Raw genomic sequence first — 12051 nt, 5'->3', positions numbered from 1 at the left:
TTAGTCTTATCTGTAGGAATTCTGTGGGGGTGAATGTAATAACCTCTGGTGTGTATGTGAGTGGGAATGTGCGACTCGGTCTGGCTTGCCTGCCGGGGTTCGATTCTGTGCCTCCACGGGTGGGCACCCTTAAGGTCCCCAAAGGCCTATGGAGTCTGAGTGGTCCCATCTGTGATTCTGTGGTGAACGGCATACAGTCTATGGTGGCATTGTAATAGCTTCCAATTGTAAGTCACAAAGCTGAGACCGCTATGGCTAAGCATCACCTAAGTTCCTTTGAAACACGGCCAGACTGGCATCTGACTAGTCTCCTCAATTAGAGGGGGAACCCCCACCCCTTTGTCTGTCCTTGCGACAGTGCCTCAAGGGAACATTATGGAATTGGGACTGTGTGAATAAGGGATTTTTGGAAAACTATAAAATTATGTAAGTTAAAATGGCCCACTTTTGATGTAGGGTGGTCTTAACCATTTGCATCTGGTATGTTGTAGCTGGATTCCCAGATTAAACAGGGACACTGGAAGAATGAATGCCTGAATCAGAAAGGGCCCTCCCAAATCCACCAGCTTTTGGGAGAAACCTCGAGAAGGAGACCTTATTGGTTTGGCTGAGATAAAATCAGACTGAAGAGGATGTTAACTTCTTCTTTTGTGGTTATGGGAGCAACATTACATTCCTGAAAAATTCTTAATACTTCCCATTAAGAAATAAACAGGCTATTGACCCCTGCTCACAAAGAACTAACTTTTGCCTTTACTATACTATAAACATTATCCTGTTTATATCAGAATGCCACTTCTGGGCTGTTCCTCATACACCTATGCATATCAATGTTCTGGGAAGTTTTTACTGATCAAAGAATTTATCATCAGAATGCCACTTCTGTACCGTCCCCCAAACACTAAATCATAAAGTTGAATCTCAGCCAGTGTGGAGAGGCCTGGGTGGTGACTAGAAAGAATCCTGTGCTTCTCTCATCCCTCTCATCACCGTCCATCCTTCAGGAACCCATGGACCAACTGGAGCTGGACTCCGGCAGTGTCTGTTTTTGTCTTCTGCCCATTTCTTTACTGGATTATTTGTTTTTCGGGTGTGGAGTTTGGTGAGTTCCTTATAGATTTTTGATGCTAGCCCTTTATCCAATATGTCATCTGCAACTATCTTTTCCCATTCCGTCAGTTGCCTACTAGTTTTATTAATTGTTTCCTTTGCCGTGCAGAAGCTTTTTATCTTGACGAGGTCCCAATAGTTCATTTTTGCTCTTGATTCCCTTGCCTTTGGGGATGTGTCAGGTAAGAANACCAATATTTATTCTTCAGATCCATGAGCATGGAATGTTTTTTCATTTCTTTGTGTCTTCTTCAATTTCCTTCATAAGTTTTCCATAGTTTTCATCATACAGATCTCCTATATATTTGGTTAAGTTTATTCCTAGGTACTTTATGTTTTTTTGTGTAATTGTGAATGGGATTAGTTTCTTGATTGCTCTTTCTGTTGCTTCATTGTAGGTGTATAAAAATGCAACCGACTTCTGTACATTGATTTTGTACCCTGTGACTTTGCTGAATTCCTGGATCAGTTCTAGTAAGCTTCTGGTGGTGTCTGTTGGGTTTTCCATGTAAAGTATCATGCCATCTGTGAAAAGTGAGAATCTGACTTGATCTTTGCCAATTCTGATGCCTTTTATTTCCTTTTGTTGTCTGATTGCTGATGCTCGGACTACCAGCACTACGTTAAACAACAGTGGTGAGAGTGGACATCCCTGTCGTGTTCCTGATCTCAGGGGGAAAGCTCTCAGTTTTTTCTCATTGAGGATGATATTAGCTGTGGGCTTCTCATTAATGACTTTTATGATGTTTAAGTAAGTTCCTTCTAATCCGACTTTCTCGAGGGTCTTTATTAAGAAGGGATGCTGTGTTTTGTCAAATGCTTTTTCTGCATCTATCAACAGGATCATATTGTTTTTATCTTTTCTTTTGTTGATGTGATGTATCACATTGATTGATTTGCAAATATTGAACCAGCCCTGTAACCCAGGAATGAATCCCACTTGATCACGGTGGATAATTCTTTTTTATATGCTGTTGAATTCGATTTGTAAGTATCTTGTTGAGGATTTTTGCATCCATATTCATCAAGGATATTGGCCTGTAGTTCTCTTCTTATGCTAGGTCTCTGTCTGGTTTGGGAATTAGTGATGCTGGCTTTGTAGAATGAGTCTGGAAGTTTTATTTCCATTTCTATTTTTTGGAACAGCTCGAGAAGAATGGGTATTAACTTTGATTTAAATGTCTGACATAATTCCCCAGGGAAGCCATCTGGCCCAGGGCTCTTATTTGTTGGGAGATTTTTTGATAACTGATTCAATTTCTTTACTAGTTATGGGTCTGTTCAGACTTTCTGTCTTTTTTCATGTGAATTTTGGTAGTGCATGTGTGTTTAGGAATTTGTCCACTTCTTTCAGGTAGTCCAGTTTGTTGGCATATAATTTTTCATAGTATTCCCTGATAGTTGATTGTATTTCTGAGGGATTGGTAGTAATAAGTCCATTTTCATTCATTATTTTGTCTATTTGGATGCTGTCTGTTTTCTTTTTGAGAAGCCTGGCTAGAGGTTTATCAATTTTATTTTTTCAAAAAACCAACTCTTGGTTTCATTGATCTGTTCAACTCTGGTTTTGTTTTGTTTTGTATTTTTTAAAAATTCTATATTGTTTATTTCTGCCCTGATCTTTATTATTTCTCTTCTGCTGGGTTTGGGGTGTTGTTGCTGCTCTGCTTCTAGATCCTTTAGGTGTGCTGTTAGATTTTGTATTTGCGCTTTTCCTAGTTTCTTGAAATAGGCCTGGAGTGCAATGTACTTTCCTCTTAGGACTGTCTTTGCCGTATCCCAAAGAGTTTGGGTTGTTGTATTTTCATTTTCATTTGTTTCCATAAATTTTAAAATTTTTTCTCTAATTGCCTCATTGGCCCATTCATTCCTTAGTAGGGTGTTCTTTAACCTCCATGGTTTTGGACGTTTTCCAGACTTTTTCCTGTGGTTGATTTCAAGTTTCACAGCATTGTGACCTGAAAGCGTGCATGATATGATCTCAATTCTTTTATATTTTTTGAGGGCTGCTTTATGTTCCAGTATGTGATCTATCTTGGAGAATGTGCCATGCACTTGAGAACTAAGTGAATTCCATGGCCTCAGGATGTAGGGTTCTAAATATATCTGTCAAATCCATCTGGTACAATGTGTCATTCAAGTCCCTTGTTTCTTTAGTGATTTTCTGTCTGGTTGATCTATCCATTGCTGTAAGTGGAGTATTAAAGTCCCCTGCTATTAGCACATTCTTGTCCATAAGATTGTTTCTGTTTGTGATTAACTGCTTTATGTATTTGGGTGCTGCCGTATTTGGTTCGTAGACATTTATAATAGTTACCTCTTCCTGATGGATAGAATCTGTAATTATTATATAATGCCCTTCTTCATCCCTTGTTACTGCTTTTACTTTAAAGTCCAGTTTGTCTGGTATAAGTATGGCTACTCCAGCTTTCTTTTGACTTCCACTAGCATGATAGATATTTCTCCATTCCCATACTTTAAATCTGAAAGTGTCCTCAGGTCTAAAATGAGTCTCTGTAGACAGCAAATAGATGAATTGTGTTTTTTTTTTTATCCATTCTGCTACCCTATGTCTTTTGATTGGAACATTTAGTCCATTTACATTCAGTGTTATTATTGAAAAATATGGGTTTAGAGTCATTGTGTTCTCTGTAGGATTCCTGCTTGTAGTGGAACCTCTGGTACTTTGTGTTTCTTGCAACATTTCTCTCAAAGAATCGCCCTTAGGATTTCTTGTGGGGGTAGTTTAGTGGTGATGAATTCTTTCAATTTTTGTTTATTTGGGAAGACTTTATCTCTCCTCCTATTCTGAGTGACAGGCTTGCTGGACAGAGTATTCTTGGCTGCATATTTTTTCTGTTCATCACATTGAAGATTTCTTGCCATTCCTTTCTGGCCTGCGAAGTTTCAGTAGATAGGTCTACCACTACTCTAATAGGTCTCCCTTTGTATGTTAGGGCCCTTTTATTCTAGTTGCTTTTAGAATTTTCTCTTTGTCCTTATATTTTGCCAGTTTCACTATGTTAAGCCATCCAGAAAATCTATTCAAGTTATGTCTAAGGGGAGTTCTCTGTGCCTCTTGGATTTTAATGTCTGTTTCCTTCCCAAGATTGTGGAAGTTCTCAGCTACAATTTGTTCAAGTACCCCTTGAGAGCCTTTCCCTCTCTCTTTCGCTTCTGGAATTCCTATGATACGGATATTGTTCCATTTGATTGTATCACTCAGTTCTTGAACTCTCCTTTCGTGCTCCTGGACCAATTTATCTTTTTTCTCGGCTTCCTCTTTTTCCAAAATTGTGCCTTCTAATTCACCTATTCACCTCTGTGCCTCTTCAATCTGTGCATTGGACTCCTCCAGTTTATTATGCACTTCACTAATAGCACTTTTTAATTCATCACAACTATTTTTAAGGTCAATAGTCTTTGTAGCAATAGCTTCTCTGATGTCTTCCATGCCTTTTTCAAGCCCAGTGATTAATTTTATGACTATTGTTCTAAATACTTGTTCAGTTATGTTGCTTATATCTGTTTTGAGCAGTTCTTTAGCTCTCACTTCTTCCTGGAATTTTTTTTGGAGGAGAGTTCTTCCATTTCATCATTTTGGCTAGCTTTCTGTCTCTTGTCAGTTTTAAAAGCTTGTTATGTGCTCTCCACCTGTGAGTACTGCTGTATTAAAGAAGGCTCATTGACTGTCCAGGGCCTGTCTGTTCAAGAAGTATTCTTTTAATGATATCTCTTGGTCTCTCTTGTTGAGACTTCGGTTATTTTATTTCCCTACTTGTAGTGATATTTGGGACTCTCCACCATGTGTACTTTGTCTTGTTTCTTGAGGTAGCCCTGAAAAGGAAAACAGACAGATGAACACCCAGGGAACAAAGGCATGGAAACATGCTGACAAATCCAACAAACAAGGAAATGAAAGGGAAAAAGAAAAAAGAAAAAAAAAGAAAAGGAAGAAAAACCAAAAGACAAAAGACAGTCTAAAAGCATAAAACCAGAATTCCCAGCTACAAATAAGAGCAAGGTGTATGCAGTGCTGATGGAAGAGCATATACAAAGAAAAATGACAGGGTGGGGAGAAAGCAAAACTGGACAATGATGAGCCAGAGAGACTAAGAGGCTTAATTCAGAGAGAGAAAGAGGAGAATATGGTAGGAGGCGAGGAGAAAGAAACAAGGATAATGTTACCCAAAGAAGCTATATAGTCTGACTTTTCCAGAGAGAGAGAGAGAGAAAGGAAGGTAATGATGAAGGTGTAGAATATGCATCTAGAGAATGGATTAAATGTGACTGTTTAAGTGAACCAATGACCAGAGTGCCCAGTACAGTGGAGGGGAGGGATAAGAAGTAGATAAGGGAAAATATATCTGAATAGAAAGAATTGATCTAGAATTAATCACAGCAATGCATCCATGTTGATTTTGCCCCACGCTCTGGTAAAAAAAAAAACAAAAAAAACAAAAAAATCTCTCCAGCACAGATGGATATGGTTTGGTGTAGGCAGATCTCACCTCCATTGCAGCCTTCAGGTCTCTCCCTGAGGACCTGCCTTGGTGGTTGTGGGGAAAAAAAATGGTTGTGCCTGTCTCTCTGAACCAAGAGTTGCAAATCACTCTTTTGGATCTGATCTCCCTGTGCCACGGGCGTAGGCAAGGTGGGCCGTGTTCTATGTCAGAAGCCCCTCATTGTTTCCAGATTGTAGTCTGCACACTTTAATGATACTGCCTGAAATGAAATCCCGCAGGACAGGCCTCTTGCCAGCTGGGGATTGAGCGAGGAGAGCAGTGGAGCAGTCTTCTTGTACCTCCTGGGACCAGGGCACCCAGCCCAAAGAAAGCACTACAGCTAGAAATAGGATCCCTCTCCCTCCAGGGCTGAGATTTTTCTTTTCTCCAGGGACAGTTCTATGAGCAGTTTCAGTCACTCCTTATCTTCCCCTCGTCTCCGCATCTCTCCACGGAGGGGGCTCCTTCCCTTCCATGTCTACGGGTCCCGGCCCATTTTTATCTTCCCCAGTTTACAATTACACACCTATGAGGCTGTCTTCTTAGTAGACTCTGTCTCTTTTTGTCCCAGCCTCTTGCGGTTCAGTGTTCTATGGCTTCAGGTCTTCTCTGAGAGATGCGGGTGAGCAAAATGTACGGAGCTCCCTACTTATCCACCATCTTGCCTCTTGCCCCCAGTAAATTGCACTTTAAATTCATTAGAGATTTTGAATCAGCACCTCCAAGGATTCTTTAAAGTAGTTTTCAGCATGCATGTTTCGGTGGAGGAAATAAACAGGATGGTAAGTGTAAAGATATGTTTGTCCAGAGAAAATCAGGACACCAACTTTTGCAGAGCTAGAGAGGCTTGTGAACTCCTCATTGATCTTTTTTAAGTTTATTTTTTTTAAGTTTATTGTTTTTCTTTTAGTTTCCTAGCATAGAAATGTTCCCAATTTAAAATTAGAATAGTATTTTTTATACATTCAGAAACCATGTGTATACATATATAGTTAGTATATGTATACACTTAACTGATCCTATTAGTATGTTTTTGTTCAACTGTAAGGCTCACTAGGGTCATTTGAGGCATAGCTTCCTGGTGAAACAATGTGGAATGTCAAAGATGAGTACTGGGACGTTTTCAGGCCAAACTTCATCAGTCAAAAATGTGGGAAGGATTCATTTTATGCATCATTAAGTTGGTGCAATCCCATGTACCATGATTTGCCTGAAAGAAACAGGTTTATAATCACTCTCTCTAGATCTTTCCATTTCTCTGTCTGTCTCTTCTTATTCATCTATCTGGTATCTATCTATATTTATATACCATATGTCTCAATTACCACTGGTAAACATTCTATTTTTTTTATATCCACCATTTTTCAGTACTGATATCACCTGTTTGCAAAGCATTTGTCTCATAAACCCAGGGTAATGCACCTTTTTCTATCATGATCTCTGTAACCTGGCAAGGCACCATAGTAATCTGTACTTGATGGGAGTTGATTTTATGTGTATGTATCTACTTATTATTTTTTGGAGAGAGAGAGAGAGAGAGAGAGAGAGAACACACAAGCGTGAATGACAGAGAGGGGTAGAGGGAGAAAGAGAATCCCAAGCAGGCTCTACACTCCAAGTGGAGTCTGATATTTGACTGTGGAGCCTGATGTATGGGGCTCAATCCCATGATGATGAGATCATGACTTGAGCTGAAACCAAGAGTTGGATGCTTAATGGACTGAACCAACCAGGTGCCCTGATAGTACGATATAGCATTCCTGTTACAACCACTTCATATTAGGAACTGGGAGCACAGAGATGACATAACTTGCCTAAGGTCATTGAGCTAGTAGATCACAAAGATGTGAGTTGATTCCAGATAAACTGTTTCAAGGTCTATACACTTAATGCCTGTGCATTACTGAAACATGAATCACACTTCTGTTGACAATGAAAGAGGGAAAGCAAAGTATGTTTTGATAAATCCTTCAGCTATTTGTAACTTTACCCATGGTTTTCAAATTATATTAAAATAGTCATGCATTAAAGCCCTCTCTGCTGAGGACAGAGATGAAAAATAGGGGGTAAACAGACAAATTTAAAGAAAATCAGGAGAAAGGGCTATTAAAGGACTATTTTCTGGGAGAAATCCAATTGACTTTTAAATAATGCCTAGTTCCTTAGGAGAGAGATTTGGAAAATCTAAGTAGGGCATAACCACAACCTCCATATATTTTGCATCTTATCAAGCACTAAAACCTAAAGCAAAGGCATTTTAAGATTTAGCTTTTGAGTGCAAAAGTCTTGGAATATGGAGACTTTATGACACATCAAAGTATAGCTCAAAAGCTGTCAACTTCTGATCTAATAGGGGAAATCTCCTCCAAAATATGGGCTTAAAAAATGAATTGGAAACAAGTGCTGTGAACTGGGAGACCATGAAATATTTAAAAACAATTTCAGTAGCAGCAATTTTCAGGAGAAACTTCCCATAGTTTAGCTTCCCAGCTGTATATTTCAGTGGAGCGGAGAGAATTACCTCATCAAAACCTGATTATCAAGTTACAGAAGAAAATGCATGTGACTTTGTTTGCTTAGTATTGGTAGACACTGTCTGATTCTGTTATATTGCAACATTGATCCTCAGATCCAATTTCTGTAACATTTATGGGAAGATTGGGCAGTAGTATGAAGTCAGTGATGAGAAACCATTCGGCAATAACAACGTTCAGCATACTGGGTTTGACAAATGACCCACAACTAGAGATTCTGGTTTTTATCTTTCTGTTTCTCACATATATGTTAAGTGTCATTGGGAATCTGGCCATAATTTCTCTCATCTTGGTGGATTCTCATTTAAAAACAGCTATGTATCTTTTTCTTCAAAATTTCTCCTTCTTAGAAATCTCATTCACAACTGCCTGTGTCCCCACATACCTGTACATGATATCAAGTGGGGTTAAACCATCACCATCAAGGCCTGCTTCAGTCAAATCTTTTTTATTGTTCTCTTTGGAGCTACAGAATTTTTCCTCTTGGCTGTGATGTCCTACGACCGCTATGTGGCCATCTGCAAACCCCTGCATTACGTGACCATCATGAACAGCAGAGTCTGTTGGAATCTCATCCTCTCTTGTTGGGTATCTGGCTTATTGATTATCCTTCCACCCCTTGGTTTGAGCCTCCATCTGGAATTCTGTGACTCTGTTATAGACCATTTTGTCTGTGATGCTTCTCCAATACTGAAGAATTCATGTTCAGATACGTGGTCCATAGAGCAGCTGGTCATAGTCTGTGCTGTGTTGACCTTCATAATGACACTCGTGTGTATAGTTCTGTCCTACATATACATCATTAGGACAATTCTAAGATTACCTTCTGCCCAGCAAAGGACAAAAGCCTTTTCCACCTGTTCTTCCCACATGATTGTTGTTTCCATCACCTATGGCAGCTGCATTTTTATGTATATCAAACCTTCAGCTAAGGATGAAGTGACCATTAATAAGGCAGTTTCTCTGCTCACGACATCTGTTGCCCCTTTGTTGAACCCCTTCATTTATACCCTGAGAAATAAACAAGTAAGGCAGTCTTTCCATGACATCCTTAAAAGACTTGCATTTCTCTCAAAGAAATATTAGATTCTCAACTTGGGAATTTAAATTGAAGTGGAAAACAATTTATTATATACTGAGATGATACCATATATTACAAACTATCGATTTATCATATAGGTGGATATTAAGTGATGGGAGTTGTGCAGTTCTCATTATATTGAGGAACAATAAATAAAATTGAGAAGATAATCTAAGGAAAAATTGTGATGGGCACAGCATTATGCAGATGCACATTATGCAGATTTTTCTACTCTGGAAAGTCTATATCTTCCTAATCTACATTTCAATCAACTCTTTTTAAATGTTATTTGTTTGTTTGTTTATAAAGCATGAGCAGGAGAAGGGCAGAGAGAGAGGGAGAGAGAATCTGAAGCAGGTTTGGGGCAGTCAGCAGAGCTTGACTCATGGCTTGATCCCATGAACTGAGAGGTCATGACCTGGGTTGAAATCAAGAGTTGGACGCATAACCAACTGAGCCACCCAGGCACCCCTCAACTCTTTTTAGTCTTGTCATGTATACCTTAGTCATTAGTCTTGTGTGTTGAATCTATTCCATTCTTGTCACTGCTTTTCCCTCCTTGCCACAGTGCTTCTTTCAAAGTATTTTCTCTTTTCAAGGGCATAAAAACATTGATTTTTAGGAAACACAAGCTCCCTTCACATTCAACTCTACTTTGTTAAAGCTGCCTCACCATAAACATGTGGATTTGAAGAAAATTGTAATAATCATCCTTGTCTCTTGTAATCTGAACTTATTAAAACATGTTAAAAAATCATGAACATAGACACGAATGTAACCAAATAGTCTGTAATGATAACTGATAGGCTTTGTTTTCTGAGTAATTATTCCAAAAGCAGCTACTGATGCAAGCCAGGTAAAACACAGAAATCATTGACTTGAAGTCATCAGATTTTGCTGAAACAATGAGGACCAGAGGGGCTGAGATTATGAAAAGGGTAGAATGGAGGAAGGATGAACTAACTGGACAGCCACTGAAGGGGTCGGGGACAGTGTGGAGAGGTCCTGGGGCAGCCGCTTTCTTATTCCTTTATGTCCCCCACCTCCCTCCCTCATGGCCTGTTTCTAAAATAATCTTTTCTGTCAGATAAACATCAAACTTTTTATTTGGTATTAAAATTTTTTGTGTTATTTTAAAATAGTGAGTTGGAGAATATATGAATTGACTTTATGTGTTGAATAAGTATTTATACTTGTCTCAAAATATTTAAAGCAGATATTTAAAGCAAAGCATTCAAAGCAGTAATTCCTAGATTGGATTTACCATGTATATGAATTCACTAAATCATGTGTAAACAGTTTTAAAATTTAAAAAATTAAAAAGATTTTTAAAATGTTTTTATTTCTGAGAGAGAGAGACAGAGAGAGAGAGGGAGAGAGAGAGAGAGAGAGAGAGGGAGAGAGAGAGAGAGAGCGCAAGCATGAATAGGGAAGGGACAGAGAGACAGGGAGACACAGAATCTGAAGCAGGTATTAGGCTCTGAGCTGTCAGCACAGCGCCCAATGAGGGCACGAACTCGTGAATGAGATCATTACCTTAGCCAAAGTCAGACGATTAACTGAGAAACACCCAGGTGCCCCCATAATTATTTTTTAGTTTAATTTATTTGTCAAGTTAGTTAACATACAGTGTGTACAATGTGCTCTGTTTTTCAGGGGTAGATTCCTGTGATTCCTCACTTACATACAACACCCAGTGGTCATCCCAACAAGTGCTCTCCTCAATGCTCATCACCTATTTTCCCCTCACCCCAGGCTTCCCCCATGAACCTTCAGTTTGTTCTCTTTATGGTTTGACTTCCTCTCTGTTTTGTACTATTTTCCTCTTCCCTTTCTCCATGGTCTTCTGTTAAGTTTTTCAAGTTCTACATGAGTAAAAATATATGGTATCTGTCTTTCTCTGACTTATTTACATATCATAATACACTTGAGTTCCATCTATGTTGAGGCAAATGGCAGGATTTCATTCTCATTGCCATGTAGTATTCCATTGTAAATATAACCACATCTTCTTTATCCATTCATCAGTTGGTGCACATTTGGGCTCTTCCATAATTTGGTTATGGTTGAAAGTGCCACTATAAACATTTGGGTGCATGTGGCCCTGTGAATCAGCACTTCTGTATCTTTTGGATCAATTCTTAGCAGTGCCNTGCATGATATGATCTCAGTTCTTTTATATTTATTGAGGGCTGTTTTGTGATCCAGAATGTAATCCAGCTTAGAGACTGTTTCAAGTACACTCAAGAAGAACGTGTATTGTGCTGCTTTTGGATGAAAAGTTCTGAATATATGTGTGAAGTTCATCTAGTTCAGTGTATCATTTCAGTCCATTGTTTCTTTATTGATTTTCTGCCCAGATGATCTGTCCATTGCTGTAAGTGGAGTATCCAGGTCCCCTGCAATTACTGCATTCTTCTCAGTAAGATTGCTTATGTTTGTGATTAATTATTTTATCTATTTGGGTGTTACAAGTTGGGGGCATAAACATTTATAATTGTTATTTCTTATGCATAGACCCCATAATTATGATACAATGTCCTTTTTCATCTCTTAGTACAGCGTTTAGTTGAAAATCTAGTTTGTCTGATAGTAGTTTGGCTACTCCAGCTTTCTTTTGACTTCCAGTAGCATGATAGATCGTTCTCCATCCCTTCACCTTCAATATGAAGGTGATGAAGGTGTCCTCCTATCTAAAATAGGTCTCTTATAGAGAGCAAATAGATGGCTCTTTTTTTTTAAACCATTCTGATACCCTATGTCTTTTGATTGGAGAATTTATTCCAGTTACATTCAGTATTATTATTGAAAGATATGGATT

General features: G+C 38.8%; 1 pseudogene; it reads left to right on the top strand.

Annotated features, from left to right (window-relative positions):
• Positions 1 to 8297: 8297 nt before the first annotated feature.
• Positions 8298 to 9235, top strand: LOC144226108 (olfactory receptor 6C2-like; annotated as a pseudogene).
• Positions 9236 to 12051: the final 2816 nt, after the last annotated feature.

Source organism: Crocuta crocuta, unplaced genomic scaffold, assembly GCF_008692635.1.
Source record: "Crocuta crocuta isolate KB4526 unplaced genomic scaffold, BGI_CrCroc_1.0 scaffold549, whole genome shotgun sequence".
In the NCBI taxonomy this organism is placed as follows: Eukaryota; Metazoa; Chordata; class Mammalia; order Carnivora; family Hyaenidae; genus Crocuta; species Crocuta crocuta.
The sequence above is the reverse complement of the archived record's forward strand: the minus strand, read 5'-3'. Positions and strand labels throughout refer to the sequence as shown.